Source organism: Eumetopias jubatus, unplaced genomic scaffold, assembly GCF_037043125.1.
Source record: "Eumetopias jubatus isolate StellerSeaLion01/CBP00866 unplaced genomic scaffold, mEumJub1_p1.0 scaffold_107, whole genome shotgun sequence".
Classification (NCBI taxonomy): Eukaryota; Metazoa; Chordata; class Mammalia; order Carnivora; family Otariidae; genus Eumetopias; species Eumetopias jubatus.
In genome coordinates this window covers 103,900-120,326 of record NW_028274913.1, presented here as the reverse complement: position 1 = coordinate 120,326, position 16,427 = coordinate 103,900, and the positions used below count along the sequence as shown (strand labels likewise).

The following is a 16,427-nucleotide window of genomic DNA, read 5'->3' as shown; positions in this document are numbered from 1 at the left end:
GTATTGTCTCAGGTACTTCCTTAGGATAGATTCCTGTGAGTGGGATTTCTAGAACAAAAGACAAACGGGCAGGTAGTTAAGTTTTGTTAGATGTTGCCACATTCCCCTTTGTAATGATGGTACCATTTGCAGTCTGACAGGCAGTGCATGGGCATGCTCGTGTAGCCAAATTGTGGGTGGTGTGGCTAAGCTCTGCAATTTTTGGCAGGATGATAGGTGATAAATGACATCTCCGCATTGTTTTAATTTGCATTTTCTTACTGTGAATGAAAATGAACATTGTATCCATTCACCAGGGCTGCCATTACAAAGCACCACAGACTTAAACATCAGAGGTGTATTCTCTCCCAGCTCTGGAGGCTGGAGTCAGATCCAGGTGTGGCAGGGCCAGTTCCTCCCAAGGCCTCTCTCCTTGGTGTGTACATAGCCATCTTTTCCCCATGTCCCCACATGGTCGCCCCAGTTGAGTGTGTGTGTGTGTGTGTGTGTGTGTGTGTGTGTGTGTGTGTATACCTTAATCTCTTCTGATAAGGACCCCAGGTACGTTTAAACTGAACAATCTCATTTGGACTTAACTAACTCTTTAAAAGCCTCCATGTCTGAACAGAGTCATATTCTAAGGTTCTGGGGTCAGGACCTCAGCATAGAAATTGGTGGGGGCGGGGGGTTGGTGGAATGCAATTCATAAGAAACATCTTTTCATGTTTAGGGGTCATTTTAACTTTTTCGTGTGAATTATCTGGTTATGTCATTTGTCCTTTTTTTGTGATGCGTTTTCAGCCCTGTTTTTCTTTAATTTCTAAAAGTTTTGGTAGAGTATGGCTATTAGCCCTTGCATGTGATCTGTGTTGGAAATATTTTCTCCAGACTTGTCACTCATCTTTTGACTTTGTTTATGGCTTTATTTTTGCTATAAAAAATTTAAAAATATAGTCAAGTTATTTATCAGTACTTTCTTTTATTACATCTGGATTTTATGCATAGTTAGTGTGGCCTATGGGTTTGTAGTGGCTTGATCTGCCTGGGCTGCATGACAGAATCCCCAGAAGACAAAAGCCTTACGGGGCCTGTGAAATGAGCTCCTACAGTGATGTGAGGTCAACCTCCTGCCACAAACCCCTTATTTGTGAATCTATATGCCTCCTGATGGTTCCGCCTTCAGGAGTGAAATCTGATACAATTAGAAAGCATTTCCCTACATCCACATCATACAGAAACCCACCAGTGATTTCTTTTGTTACTCATATGATTCCATTTCCATGTTTAGCACTGAGATTTCTGATCCATTTCATGTTTATTCCCATGCATGAGGTGAATATGCTTCATCTTAATCTTCTTCTAAATGGATATCTAGTTGTCCGGATTTATTGCCAAAAATCAATTTTTTCCCAGGATTTAAGATGTCTCCTTTGTAGAACAACCTGTGCATTCTGGCTCATGAGAGCCTACTGTATATATTTTTCTCCAAATCTGCAATCTGTAAGATTATTTTGGGTTACACAGATGTCTTTTATCTATACCACTTTTTATGGTTTCCAGCTGTATTATGAGAATTGCAAAAATACCATAAAATTTCAAATGTGGCTCCCATCTTGTTAAGCAAGGTGATCATAGCTGTTTTCACAATCTGTGTGGTCCTGATGTGTGTGTCTACCCCCAATACTCATGTTGACGTCCTAGCCCCCAGTACGATCGCACTGGGAAGTGAGCCCTTGGAAGGGGACTAGGTCATGACGGTGGAGCCTCTTGAATGGAATCCATGCCCTTATGAAAGAGACCCCACAGCAGAACTTCCCTACCCCTTCCACCATGAGGACACTGTGAGAGGTCTGTGACCCACAAGAGGCCCTCCTTGACCCTGCTAGCACCCTGACTAGAACTTTTCGCTACCAGAACTGAGAAATAAATGCCTGTTGTTTATAAGCCACCCAGTGTGTGGTATTTTTGTGATATCAGCCCAAGTGGACTACGAGAGCCTGCCTTGTAATTCCAACGCAGGGAGCATTGGTGGGTCTGCTTCCCTTATCTCTCTTCTGCTGTGATTCTCTTCTTTCATCTTTGTCTCCTCAAATGTTGCGTCAGGAAACTGTACTTGAAAAAACATGATGAACAGGATTAATTTGAAGAGTAGGGTGATATTTTTGTCCTTGTATCCCATCTTCTTCTGCCAGGCATTGGGGAAGCTGGTAGTCACGGGACACCCTAATCCGTGGTCGAGGCCTGAGACTCCCCAGGTCCTGGGGTGGTGCAAAGTTGAGCTGCACATTTGTACAAGGGCTGGTTTCCTTTTGTTCACCAGTAAACTCATCTCCCAAGCAGGGGCTGGAGTGGTGGCCTAGCAGAGGTCCCTCCTTAAAAAGGCCTGGCAAGACAAATGGCTTCATCTTTCCTCCACCCGCCAAATCTTCCTTGTCTTTGTGTTGATAGAACCCCTGGAAGCCAGCCAGCAAAGGGGTCTGGAAATGTAGTCTGAACATTCCACCACTCCCTCCAACCTCCCAAGGAAGGACCTTCCTAGCCGCCTCCCCTTGGATTTCAGGGGCTCAGACAGATCCTACCAAGCCCTCTGTCCTCTGCTCCCAGCTAGGGGCTCAGATGATCCAGGGCTGAGAAGCCAGGCCCATACAGATCTCCGATGGGACGTTGGGGGCTGTGCAGCTCCTGGGGTGTCTGGCCAGGGTCATGGAGTGCAGAGGTGGGAGGCAGCAAGGCCAAGGTGGGCGAGAGGGTGGACACGTTCAGACGGGTGGAGTGGAGCGACAGAAGGAACGGGACATTCCGGGCTGGGTGCTGACTGGGGGTGGGGGCAGGAGGCCAAGACCCACAGAGCAGGATAATGGGTAAGCCATGAAGGGGTGGGAGCTTTTTCAAAAAATTTTGGTTTCTGTTTTTTTTTTTTTTTTTTTTTTAAGATTGAAACAAAAGATCGAACCTTCAGCTTCTGGAAGAACTGTCTGTGCCTCCGCTGGGACTTGGCCTTGGCCTACTGCCAGCCAGGGTTAAGGACCAGGGTTACTGGCCTACCCAGACTGAGCAAGGCTCAAGAGTGTTGAATCCCCAGGGAGGAGTGCAGGTGGTGTGACTGGGAATGGGATGCTCATTCTGGAAGCTTCCAGTGGAAGGAAGCATACAGAACCAGGGATTGGCATGGCAGCGTTGACAAAGAACGCTTTGTGTGTGCTTGGCACACATTCACCAGGGGCCCACTCCCCCTTCTCTAGCACATCTGGGCAGGGCACAGAGGCCACCACTGAATAATAATGCCACCCGCCCTTGGGTAATTTCCCCACCTTGCAAAAAGGGAGGCCAGGATGGTGTCGTGGCGATTAGTGGCCGCCCACAGAGACCCATGCAGAGACATATAAATGGGTATTCAGGGGCTGGAGGCACTGCACACCCCTGGCCCCGAGGCATGTGTGCTGGTGTGCACATACCTGCAAGGATGAGGCTGTCCTGTGAGCTGTCCTGCTGGCTCTGGTCTCAGTGCCTAAGACCCAGGCAGTGTGGCTCAGGAGGCTGGACCCTAAGCCGGTAACAACACTCCTGTGGGTCCTAGGGGCCCAGGCCCCTCCCGTGGGGCCACACAACCTCTGGGTTACCCTCCCAGAGCCAACCCAGACCGGCACTGGCTATGGGGGGATGGGCTAGCCTGAGGAAGGGGCCCTGGGTTCCCAGATAGAGAGAGGATGCCTCCAAGGGCTTGAGGGACTGGCCCCCCTCACCTGCTCCTCCTCCACCAGCTTCTGGGGTCCTGGGATGTTTTTGCCGTGGCCTCAGGTGAGAAGGGCTTTGCGTTGGAGAAGGCCACGAAGAACGTCGAGGGCGTCATGGTGACCCTTACTCCAGAAAACAACCTGAAAATGTTGTCCTCCAGGCACAGGTGAGTGCGGTGTGTGCCCTGTGTCTGGGTGGGACTCATGCCGGGGTGGGAGAGGCCTCCTGGGCAAATCCTTCTCAAGCTACTGCTTGAAGTGGGTCATGCCTTGTGCTGAAGAGCCGCGGGTTCTTGGGGGACTCCAGGTACCCTCCCTCGCATTCCTGCATCTGCCTGCAGGAGATGTGGGGCCCGGGTGTACCTGGGCCAGGCCTGGCCTTGGGACAAGCAAGGGCAGGGGAGGTCTGGGGTAAGATGGCAGCTCCACGGTGTTGGGTGAGCTTGGTCCCACGGGCCATGGTGTTGGCCCCAAAGCCACGTGGCTGGGTCGTCCCAGTGAAGCTGGTGGAATCAGACATCCAAATACAGAAGCTGGGCCTCTGGAGGGCCTTGGGCCCTATGCAAAGCCAAAGATGCCATAGGAGCCATGGGGATGCCACAAGGCTCAGAGCCGATTTTTGGCATCTGCTCAACGGAATGATTGGTCAGCAGCCTCTCCTGGTGCCAGTGTCAAGGCGCATCTCTGTCCAGGGACCTGGGCCAGAAGCTGATTTGGAGAGGTGGATTGTGCTGAGGGCCCCCTGCAGATACACATTCGGATCAGGGCTTGGAGGAGAGGCAAGTGGGCCTCTCACGTTTTGTTGTGTAATGAAATTTCATTCGTTGGCCTTTGGACAGCAAACATACTTGCATGGCTCAAAAATCAGGGTTCCTCAGGGTGTACCGTGGGGGTCCTTCCCCACCTGCCTCAGCCAGCCCGTCTCCTCCCTGAGGGTAGCCCGTGTTAGGGACGTGGGGGCAGGCACACACCAGCACCCATGTGTCATTTGCCCACGCACGCTGGGGGGTTGTTCCGATCAGTCCACAGAGGCTCTGCTCTCTTTTAAAACATTTCAAAGTTTGTTCTCTTTTGTCTTTATGACATTTTTCAAAGTTGTAGGAAGATAAACACAGCGCAGAGATTTACTGTCCTCGCTACTTCTAAGCGCACAGCACAAGGGCGTCAAGCACATTCACACTGTTGTGCAGCCGACCCCCTCCATCCGTTTCCGTTGAACACGGACCCATCCCCTCCCCTGCCCCTATTTCTGTGGGTCTGACTCCTCTGGGGCCTCCGGGGAGTGGATCCTTGGGGATTGGTCTGTCTGCGCCGGGGACCGGGCTGATCTCACTCGGCACCGTGTCCTCCACATTCATCCGCGTTGTAGCCGGTGTCGGGATTTCCTCCCTTTTTAAGGCTGAATTATGTTCCATGGTGTGGACAGGCCACATGGTTTCTTCCACCGTCTGGTTCGTCAATGGCACTGTCATAAACATGGGTGTGCAAGTCTCCCTTCTGTTCTCCTGCGTGTGCGCCCTGCAGGGGATCGCTGGGCCGTACAGTGATGTCCTTTCGCATTTACCAGGGCGCTCTGCTCTTTTGGATCGCTGTGTGAGACTCCATAGGCCTTCTGCCAGGCTCTGCTGCTCGACAGACAGTGCTCTCCAATCTTCGGCAACTGGAAACACCTTTTGTGGCGTGGGTCCTGGTGTTCTCACCTCCAAGAGGTCCCCACGTGGCAGGTTCCCTGAACCAGCGCCCCGGCATTCCCGTGCTCTTGCTTCCACGACATCTGATAGGCAACAGATGGCCCCCTTCAGCTTCTACGTGGCCCTTCTAAGGATGGGAGCGTCGCAGCGTACGTGCTCCCTGCCCAACGCACTGCCTGGTCACATCTCTGGTATGTTTTCCTCTAAGGTGTGTTTTTCCTCCTTTGTAAGAACCCTTAAGGATTAGGAATATGAGGCACTTGTCTGTGACAGAAACCAGTTGCAAATATACTTCCCAGTTTGTCATTTTTCTTATAACATTGAGGAGGACTTTTTTTTTTTTCATACATGAAGGATTTCTTTCCATTTCTCTGAGGATGCACACTAGCTTTCTCTTTGCGGGGCTCCTGGCTTTTGTGACACCGTCAGTTAGGAAACGGCTTGCAACTCCCTGGTGCTTCTGGCATCTTCGCTGCATTTGGGATTTGACCCTGGGAAAATAGGAGGAACCAGTTGGTTTTTTCTAGATCACTATCCAATTTCTAACGTCATTAATCGAATTGCCTCTCTGTCCTCCACGGACTCCGGCTGACTTTGTCACGTGCTAAATTCCCATGCTCCCATTTTGCTTTATTATTGGACTTTTTTTTTTTTTTAGGATTTATTTATTTACTCTTGAGAGAGTGAGAGAGCACGAGCGGGAGGGGCGGAGGGAGGGGTCGAGAATCTCAAACAGAGTGTGTGCTGAGCGCGGAGCCCAACTCAGTCTCACGATCACGAGATCACAACCTGAGCCAAAACCAAGAGTTGGACGCTTGATGGACGGAGCCACCCAGGCGCCCCTGTTTCTGGACTTCCCATTCATTCCTTTGATCAGTCTTCTGATTTTCCAAACCCCGTTGTTTCACCTGTTGCAGCTTTGTGCCCCACTGCCTCAGTTTACTGGATGGCTCTTGCCTGTTGTTCTTCCTTCTGGAATTTCCCAGCCATGAGCTCATCTTAGTGAGCAAAGACCGCTGCATTTCTGTGGTTGGTTCACTTTATGGACTGACCGCTTCGGGGACGTAGGCCCCTTTGGATACTGGGTGCCTTTACCCAAAATTACAGACGACCTTGTGTTTGTCCGAGGCTCCTTTTGTGCCCGTCACGTGGCTTCTAGCGCGCGAGGCCTCTTGGGAGGTGGAAGGAAGTCGATTTGCACTTTGCAGGGCTCTCGTGTCTGCTCATTCCCCGGCCAGGTTGGATTCGGTGCAGAACAAGGCTTCCGGGCAACGGGCACCATCAGCGGCAGCCAGGATCCCCTGCGCGGCATGCTGGTGGCTGGCCAGGTGCAGTTGGTAGGACCCTTGTCTCTTCTGGGCCTGAGTCCAGACCCTGAGCCGAGGACAGACGATCGCTCTTCCAGCTTGGAGAGGCGTGACGTGAACGTGGTGGAGCTGCTGAGACAGAGCTCTGGATGGGTGTTTGAGAACTCCTGTAAGGCGACGGCCTCCACGGTCTCATGCGGGGCGTGGGGCATGGGGCGGTGCGGGATGGGCTGGCTTTCTGGGCCCTCCCTAGTGGGATCCATCACCAACAGCCTGGGCTGGCGTCCCCTGCCGCCTGGCCAATGCCGTGGGATGGGGAGCGGGCCCATCCCCGAGACTTCCACTAGAAAGTGAAAGGATGCATTTTGTCAGAGTTTGGAAGACAGAGGGCTCACCCTGGCGTGCCCCGCGGTGACCCTGGGCCTCCGTCGGGGGTGGTGCCCCCGAGGGGACATGATCGGTGGAGGGTTCCCCCCGGCATGAGTTGGGACAGGCACTCGCCGGGCATCTGTTCCTGAGGCCCTCTGTGTGCTGGCTCTGGGGTCAATGGGACAATGCTTTCCGGGGGGGCCTCTCGTGAGGTCTGATGCTCCGCCCTGGGGGGGTGCACGTATTTCCTAGGCCTAGGAGTGTTGGACTACCGGGGGCTGGGCACCAACTTCAGGAACTACGCCATTGTGTTCACCCAGCTAGAGTTCAAGGACGAGGCGTTCAACACCGTGGAGCTGTACAGTAAGTGGTGGACACCACGGGCCGGCCCCACAAACTCCCTGCCACGGGCGGCCAGGCTGGGCAAACTCCCGCTGACTGTGCTGAGCCCCGGGCCTCCAGGGTCCCAGAGCAGCATCCCTGCCCTTTGGCCCCCTGCAGGAGGGGTGGCTGGGGCACGGGGCACACGTGGTGAGGGCTCCCCTCCCGCCCCACAGGCCGGACAGAGCTGGCCAGCCAGGAGGCCCTGCGCCTCTTTGCTAGGTGGAGCCAGTCCTGGGCTTCCTGTCTCAGCAGCAGGCCACATTGAGGCCGGACCGTGAGTGTCACCCGATGCCCACGGGCCCCTGGCTGACTTCTGTGGGTCTCGGGGTCCCTCCGAGCCTCAGGGAGTCAGGCAGGGTGGGGGTGGGGAGCTCTACACGGAGTCCCCTGCTCCTGCCCAAAGCCAGGCCTGCAGGGCCGGCCCCGTCTCGGGCGACGCCGTGGGCAGAGCGGGGTGGCCGCGGTGTGTCCTGGGTGCCCACCCTCAGTAGTCCTCTTCCCCCCCAGTCACCTGTGCGCACAAGACTTTCCAGGTCAGCTGTCCTCCTGAGCATCACCCCAGATCCTACACCCCAGAGCTCTGCCCCGAGAAGGCCCGGGGCCCGGGACGGGGCTGACACCCCTCGAGGTGAATCTGGGGTCCTGCAACACTCTGCTTGGGTTTCAGTGAATGCATCGACCTCCCGGTGGGACTGTGCCCGCCGAGTCCTGTGAGGCTGGCCAGGCGCTGGCCTCCTTGCTCAGCCGCCTGGGAGCTTGGTGTGGGGCGGGCTGCTCTCAGGACTCACGGCAGTTCCAAATAAAACGATCCCACAAGGCCCTACAGATGCCTCTCACCTGTGTGCCGAGGGCGGACGGCAATGTCAGACGGGGCGCTGCCCTCTCGGGGCTCCGGTCGGTGCAGGGGAGGAGATGGGCGTGGGGCTCACCGAGGGCTGGGCCATACAGCCCAGAACCAGCTCTGGGTGGGGGGCACGTGGACGTGGGTCTTGGCTCCTGAGTGGGGGCTGGGCTGGGGGCAGCTGCTCCGCAAGCAGAGGTCACCACAGTCCCTGGGCTGGAGGGAGGACTGTCTGAGTTAGAGCAGACCCTCGGGGGTCTGGACAGGTGCGGGCTGACGCAGTGGGCGTGGGTGCCCACCAGGGTGCGCGGCTGGGGTGCCACAGTGTCCAGGGCACAAGAGTGTGGCTTTCCCAGGCCTGGAGCTTTGGGGCCAGGGCAGGGGGCAGGATTCCCGAGGGACCGAGCCTGTGGCTCCTCCTGTGGTCTGGTGGGGCCGTGCCTGACGTCGTGGGGGGGGTGCCCATCACTCACGGAGGGGGGCGGTGCGTGCAGGCTAGGGGTGGGCACGCTCACACACATCCAGCAGCCCTGTCCGTCAGCACCTGCTCGGGACGGAAAGCCCTGCTGTCACGCTGGTGCCATCTGTGCCCCATCGTCACCGTGGTCCTGCTTCTCACGTGCAAATATCTCTATGAAGTGACTCCCAGGGACGCCTCCCGGCTGCTTGCCTCTCTTCCGCGGGGGCTAGGATGGGAGGCCCAGGGGTCTCACAGGGGAACACGATGGCCTTCAAATTCAGGCAGCACCCACCAGGCCGAGCCCCTAGGCCGCCCGCCTGTGTCCCAAAGCCCCTCTCCCCCCCCATTGACCCACCCCAGGCTGGCTCAAGGCTCTGGGGTGGCTGGACACCCACGGCAGGGTCAGGTGGGTGGGGAGACTTAAACTCAGTGCCCCGGTGGCCGAGGAAGGAGGGTGACAATGGGACCAGGGAGGCTGACGTGTGTGCTGGTCTTGGCGCTTATGCCTGCTACGGGGTCCCGGCCGCAGGAACAGCTACCCAGGGAGTCCCACAACCTCAACTGGAACAAGGTGAGCCACACACCTGCGTTCCCCAAGGCTGACAGCCAGGCCGACCGGGGCCAGGCATGCAGTGTGTGTGGTGGCTGGAAGATCACTCCCTGAAAATCTCCAAAGGGCCATCCTGGAACAGGAGGCAGTGCCGCAAGGGCGGAAGGGGTTTCAGGCCCTGGCCTCTCTCTGAGGAGCTGGTGGCCACGCAAGAGGGGGGAGGGCCGAGGGCCCCAGGCAGGTGCTGCCTCAGGGCCCCAGGGATGCTAGGTGGGCAGAGGCCGAACGAGCAGAGCGTGTTCCAGAACAACCAGATGTCTGGCAGGTGGAAGGTCCTAGTGGAGGTGGCCGTGGGAACTGACTCCCCGGGAATGTGGGTTTGTGGCAGGAAGTCAGAGGGATGGGGCCGAGGGCCGAGCTGGAAGGAAGGGGGAGGCCTTTCACGGGAAGGGAATTCCAGCAGATGGTAACCACAGGCCAGCCCTCGGGGACCCAGCACACCCGGCACCTGCCCGCCAAGGCCCAGAGGGGCAGCCGGGTCCCTGTGCAGGGGCTGCGCCGACCTGTTGGTGCTGGACCCGGCCTGGGCCTCAGGCCAATGTCAGTGTCCGGTGGGTTCCTGAGGGCCCGGCTGGGAGCCTGGCACGGGCTGCTACGCCAGCACGCTCTCCACAGTTTTCAGGGTTCTGGTACATTCTGGCTGTCGCCTGTGAGGGCCAGAGATTCTTGCCAGGCAGAGACAGGAGGAAGCTGGGGGTATCGATGTTGGAGGTCCACAAAGCGGGCCAGCTGAAGGTGGTACTTGCCTTCAGCCAGTGAGTGGACCGGGGAGGGGCCCAGCACATTCTTCACGGAGCCCTGACCACAAACAGCCCAGACATCTCCCTGTCAAGAGGGGAAAGGGAGCCGGGGGCGGGGGGAGCCAGCCCCAAGATCACCTGCACATCTGACAGATCATCTCTGCAGTCCCGAAACCCTTCCTGCCCCTAAAAATTAAGGCCTGATTTTGGGAGAGGCCACCACGTACACGGGAGCACTCGGCAGAGAGTGGGTGTTCCGAGGGTTTCCCTTAAGCTGTGGGACTGACCCTGCACCAAAGTGGAAAATTCCAGGAAACCAGAGCCAACAAAGGGCTCCCGCCTTGCTGCCACCCCCCGCCCCCAGGTCACAGGGGTGTCAGTCACACACATTAATTCTGCGGAAAGATAGGAAAAAGGCGATGTTCAGGAATACTTGTGCGTAGGAAGGCCCGGGCCTGGAGAGAAAGACCTGGAGGTGGGCGTGTCCCCGGCTTCATGGCCACAGGCCCGGGAGAGGCCGCTCCTCTGTCCCAGGGCTGGGTGGATGGGAGAGACAGCGGCCCACGGGGCGGGCAGGCAGGCCACGGTCCCAGAGCCCACAAGCATGCAAGTGCCCGCAGCCTAGGCCTGGAAGGTGGCTGGGTGTGTGGGAGGGACTCCTGACCCTTCCCAGTTGCCCCTGCTGTGCAGGCCTGATCGGGCGGCCCCACGCTTCTCTTCCGGTCCAGTGAAGGGGGTCGAGGGCTTCCACGTGCTGTCCACTGACTACAGCTACGGCGTGGTCTACGTGCGCCTGGGCCGGGCCGGCCGGACCTCTAAGACCCTGCTGCTCCTCAGTGAGTCCAGTGGAAAACTCTGGGGAGGGGGCGTGCGGAGTGCGGGTCAGGTGGGGGACGGAGGGGCGACAAGCTCAGAGGGCAAGGTATGGAAGCACCTGCCTCAGCTCGGGCTCCCTGACAGAGCACCACAGACCGCACTGCACGGGCGCCCGCGATGGACATTGATCCTCACGGCTCAGCGCGCCGACCTGGCGAATTCCGGGGAGGTCCCCATTCCTGGTTTGCAGATGGCTGCCTCTTCACTATGTCAAGTGTCGGGGAGAGAGCTCCAGTGTCTTCCTCTTCTTATACGGGCACTGACCCCATCATGAGCACCCAGCTAACCCCACACACCTCCCAAGGCCCCAGGATGTCACACCATCCCTCTGGGGCTCTGATGGATGAATTTGGGGGGACACGAACACACATCCGTTCCTGTCACGGCCCTTGCGCTGCGGGCTGGCAGGAAGTGGGAAGTAGGAGGTCAGGGCCGGGACACACACAGCAAACGGGTGGCTAGGTGGGCGGGCGGAGTGCTGCGCCCGGACGGGGGGACCAGGTGGGCGGGTCTCTGGTGTGGCTGCCACGGGGCTGAGTGGGGGCGGCCAGTGCACGGGCGGAGCCCAGAGGGCAACAGGCCCGGAGTGGGACTGACCCTCTGCATGGAGGCAGGGGACCCCCTGGGCTGAGGGCAGGATCGGGGGAGCAGGGGGACGTGGTGAAGGGAGGGTGGGCGGGGAGCTGCTGTCCAGGGAGGGGTGGGGGGAAGGGGGCACAAACCCACTTCGGGGCACCGAGGCCTGCAGGACAGCCATCGGAGAGGTCGGAGGGGTCCCGTGGAGTCTCCGTGGAGGAGGGCGTGGCCAGGAGCGCAGCGGGAGGGGCATCAGGCTCCGGCCCATGGGTCCTGTGAGCAGAGGGGCCTCCCCAAGTGGCCCTGTGTGGTGCCCGCCTTGGGACTGCACTGGGGACACCCCCCTACCTCGGAGCACAGAGGGGACAGAGGCACACTCCCCATCACCCGCCTGCTGCCCCCTCCCTTGGCAGCACACTGGCTTCTCTGTCCTGCCAGCTCGGAGGGCGCTGCGGTGGCCACGGGCTCGGGGACGGCCCCAGAGGGCCAGAGCTGGGGACTCTGACCTTGTGACTCTGCTTTCAACTGCAGGCAGACAGAGCAGGTCCAGCTTCCCGAGCATGAAAAAATTCGTAGACATATGGGAGATTTTGGAGCTCGCAAACGGCGTGACTGTTCTCCCAAAGATGGTAACAGACGGCCACGGGCCCTCCCGTGCAGGCCAACAGCACGCCCGGCCCCCATCCAATCCCGTCGAGCTCAGTGCTTCTCTCCCTCCTGCAGCCTCGTGTGCCCACACCATCCTGCCCTGAGAGCCCGCGTCCACCCACCCGTACCCTCGGGGCTCCACCCGCGCCCCCCTTGACCCCGGGAACATCGCTCAAGACTGCAGGTCTGCACAGCCAATGGCCTATTGGGACGCGTTGGAATACCCCAGGCCACTGATGGGGTGAAGTCCAGGGCCATGGCCGTAGCCCAAGCAGGATCCTTTATGATCTTGGAGAGATGGGGATAGGAAGGGGGTAGGAGGGCAGGTGTTGGCCAGGCAGGAGGATGCCCGACCGGACCCATTCTGCCCACGCCCTCCAGATTCCGTGGGGGAAAGAGTCTGCCACACTTCTCTGCTGGGAAGTAGACCACGGCTCTTGGACCAACGTCGTCCTTCTGTATGCGTCCCACAGCGCGTCTGCCACCCGTCCCCGTGGGCCCTGACGTCCTACACTTCCTCAGGAAGTCTTCCACTTATTCGCCCAACATTTCCCAGCACCCGTGACAGGCCAGGCACGTGCTAGCTGCCGGAGAGAGGCAAACTGGCAAATTCAGTTTCAGAGATCTGATGCCAGGACAGGCTCGCACCAGCGCAGCCGCCCTTCACACGACCGCAGACTCGGGGAAAAGTGTCTGGAGAGAGTGCAAAACAACGGCAGGTCTGACTCACGCTGGGTGGAGCAGGAGGGGTCAGGGAGGGCTTCTCGGAGGAAGGGACATTCGGAAGAGAGCTGAGGCACAGAGGTAGTTAGGGAAGTTGGGTGGGCTTCCACGGAAGAGGAGACCACTTGTGAAAAACCCCAGAGTGGTGGAAGCGGAGGGAAGGGTGAGGGGGGGGGAGAGCACAGGCCGTGGAGGGAGGTTCAGTCCGAGGACAGGGAGCCCCGGGCAGGCTCGGGGGCTGAGCTTGGAGCCCAGGACCCCCAAACGGAGATGCCACGTGGGGGGCTGGAGTTCAGAGGACAGAGAGATGTGGGAGCCGGACACGTGGAGTCACCAGTATGTAGTTGGCGATGCAATTCGCTGGTGCGGTTAGGGCCACCCGAGGAGAACACAGTAGAATGGCATCAGTCAGCTACTACCACGTAAGGACCACCCACAGGATCTCTGTGCTATGAACCGACATGAATGTACTTAGCTTTCCCGTCTGGGCAGCATGGGGTCAGGTGGCGCAGGCCGGCCCTGCTGGGCGGCGGGGGTCTCCGCAGCTTGCGCCCGCCTTGGGGGGTGACTGTCCGTGACTGGTTCGCGCCGGCTCTGCTGCCATTGTCCCCCTCTCACCGAGGGCGGCCACGTCCCGCTCGTCTCATGGCCACGCCGAGGCCACAGCAGGCGAGGCCACAGCAGGCTGGGAGGAAGGGCTCAGCACAGGACTGCATTTCTGCCTCAGCGGCTAAGTGAAGCATGTCAAGGGGCCAAACCCCAAGTGCAGAAGGACCTGCACAGGGTCTGTCGAGGGTCACAGCCCTGGGCACGTGCAGGAGCCCAGGCTGAACCCAGCTCTGTGTCCTCACACAAGGGCTGCACCCAGGCCTTGCGTGGGCTGTGGGTGGGGTGGGGTGTGAGGGTGTCACTGTATAGATGGGGCATGGGGGGGGTCAGCATTGAACAGCTGGGGGAGGGGCCCTCGCGGCTGGGGCTCTTGTCTGAGGAGGAAGTTGGGTGAGGGGACCCCGGCCATGGTGACCTCACTTCCCTGACAACAGAGCCCATCAGAATTTGGAACCCAGGTAACCAGGAACCCACATTCCAGAGACAGCCCCCGGCCCAGCTCATTACATTGCAGATAGTGAAACTAAGATGTTCGCGTGCTGCGTTCCCAGATCCGGAGGTTGCCGACGGAAGAAAGCGCGCCCAGCAAATGCTGTCTCAAGATGTCCTTTCAGGGCTCCCCACCGCCTCTGGCCGTTTGGTCGGAAAGACCACAAGGTGACACCAGGAGTCCCAGAGCCGGCCACCCAGCCCCACAGGGTCTAATCCACCTGTGCAGCCCCAGGTCCCCACCCGTGTGTGTGTGTGTGTGTGTGTGTGTGTGTGTGTGTGTGTGTGTGTGAAGAGGGGTCATGTAGGGTGGGCCAACCCCATTCAAGAGCAGGCTGATGAGGGGTCAGATACCCAGTGGGCAGGTCTTGTTCAAGGTCAAGGGTGGCTGGGTGGGACGGGGTGTGCGCGGATGCGAGCTTCTGCCCTGGGTTTATCCCAATTGCCCTGGAGCGGGGGTCACTGTACCGCGTGCAGCCCTGGGCACGCACAGGTGTGTCTGATCTGGGAGCAGGAGGGGGACAGGGCAGGGGGACAGGGAGGCTGGCTGGGCAGGGCTGTGATGCCTCTGGGCCGGCTACCCATCCCTGTCTTTGCAGACCACGGATGAAATCGGGAGGAGGCTGGCGGACAGCCATGATATTTCTGGGACCTGGGGCGTGACACCACAGGGGTCCCCAGGAGCAGGTGCTGGGGATTGCGGGGGAAGGCCTCCGACACCACCCAGACCACTGTCCCTGGTGGTCATTGACTGGATTGTGCTCCAGGAATGGAGCCCACGGAGACCGAGCTCGAGGCTGAGAAGCCTGGGGCGGGGTGTCTGTGGGTGTGTGGGGACGGGTCGGGGCAGGCCCCACAGGGAGGAGCCCCGAGAGGCTGGTGTGGGGCCAGGAGCAAAGACTGTGTGCAGAGCACCCAGCGGGTGGACTGCAGTCGGGGAGACGTCCCGGGGAGGGCTCCTTCCTGGCTGCGGCTTCTCTGGGAGGTTCTGGGCTGGGCTCTGTCTTGCAGATACCCACGGAGAGCAGGCACGGGGGTGAGCTTTTCTCCTCTCACAGATGTTCCACGACCTAAGGAGCTAGAGCCGGCTCCAACTCCATCAGCAGCTCTGCAGGGAGGGGTGGTGCCTGCAGAGACTTCAGCAGGAGCCCAGGAGCCGGCAGTTGACCCGGCACCTGCCCACGGAGAGCCTGACGCCGACCAGGAAGGGCCTGCTCGAGAACCTGTGCCCAGAGAGCCTGCCCCTGCTCTTGCCACTGTTCCTGCCGGAGCCAGGGCCCCTGTGCCTGCCCCGAACTGTGGCCCTGCTCCTTGCCCAGACCCCGCTCCTGCCCTGGATCCTGACCCGTCCCTACCCCTGCCAGTGCCCCTGTCCCTGCCCCTGACCCAGATACTACCTGGGTTCCTGTATGTGCCACTGCTGCAGACCCCGTCCCTCCCCTTGCACCTGCCCCTTCCCCTTCCCCTGCTTGTGCTCCTGTTCTGGCCCCTGACCCAAGTCCTGCCCCTTCCCCTGACCATGCCTGTGTCCCTGTTTTCGCCTCTGACCCAAATCTTGCCCCCACTCATGTCCCTGTCCCTGCCCGTGCCCCTGCTAGAGCCGATGGCCCTTCCCTTGCCCCTACTCGTGCCCCTGCAGCTGCCACTTCCCCAGCACCTGCCTGTGCACCTGTTCTTGCCCCTGCTCCGGATCCTGACCCAGCCCCTGGCCTGGAGCCTGCCCCTTCCCTTGCCCCGGTCTGTGCTCCGATTCTTGCCCCTGACCCGGGTTCTGCCCCTGCCCCTGCCCCTTACCCGACGTGTGCACCTGTTCTTGCCCCTGACCCAGCTCCTGCGCTGGATCCTGCCCCTTCCCCTGCCCCTGGCTCCATTCCTGTTCTTGCCCCTGTCCCGGCTTCTGCCCCTGCACCTGCCCCTTCCCCGACGTGTGCAACTGTTCTTGCCCCTGACCCAGCTCCTGCCCTGGATCCTACCCCTTCCCCTGCCCCTGCCTGTATTCCTGTTCTTGCCCCTGTCCCGGCTTCTGCCCCTGCAACAGTCCATTCCCCTGCCCCTCCCTCTGCTCCGGTGCTTGCCTCTGACCCAGTTCCTTCCCCTTTCCCTACCCGTTTCCCTGCCCCTGCATGTGCACCCACTCCTGCCCATGACCCACCTCCTGCCCCTGCACCTGTCCGTTCCTCTACCTGTGTCCCTGTCCGTGCCCCTGCCAGAGCCTATGCCCATTCCCCTGCCTGTGTCCCCGTTCCTGCCCCTGCCCCGGCCAGAGCCAATGCCCTTTCCCCTACCTGGGTCCCTGTCCCTGTCCCTGCCCCTGCAAGAGCCTATGCCCCTTCCCCTGCCTGGGTCCCTGTTCCTGCCCCTGCCCCTGCCAGAGCCGATGCCCTTTCCCCT

The 16,427-nt window shown here is 59.3% G+C and overlaps 1 pseudogene; it reads left to right on the top strand.

The window, feature by feature from the left end:
* Positions 1–1,730: 1,730 nt before the first annotated feature.
* Positions 1,731–12,196, top strand: LOC114204243 (uncharacterized; annotated as a pseudogene).
* Positions 12,197–16,427: the final 4,231 nt, after the last annotated feature.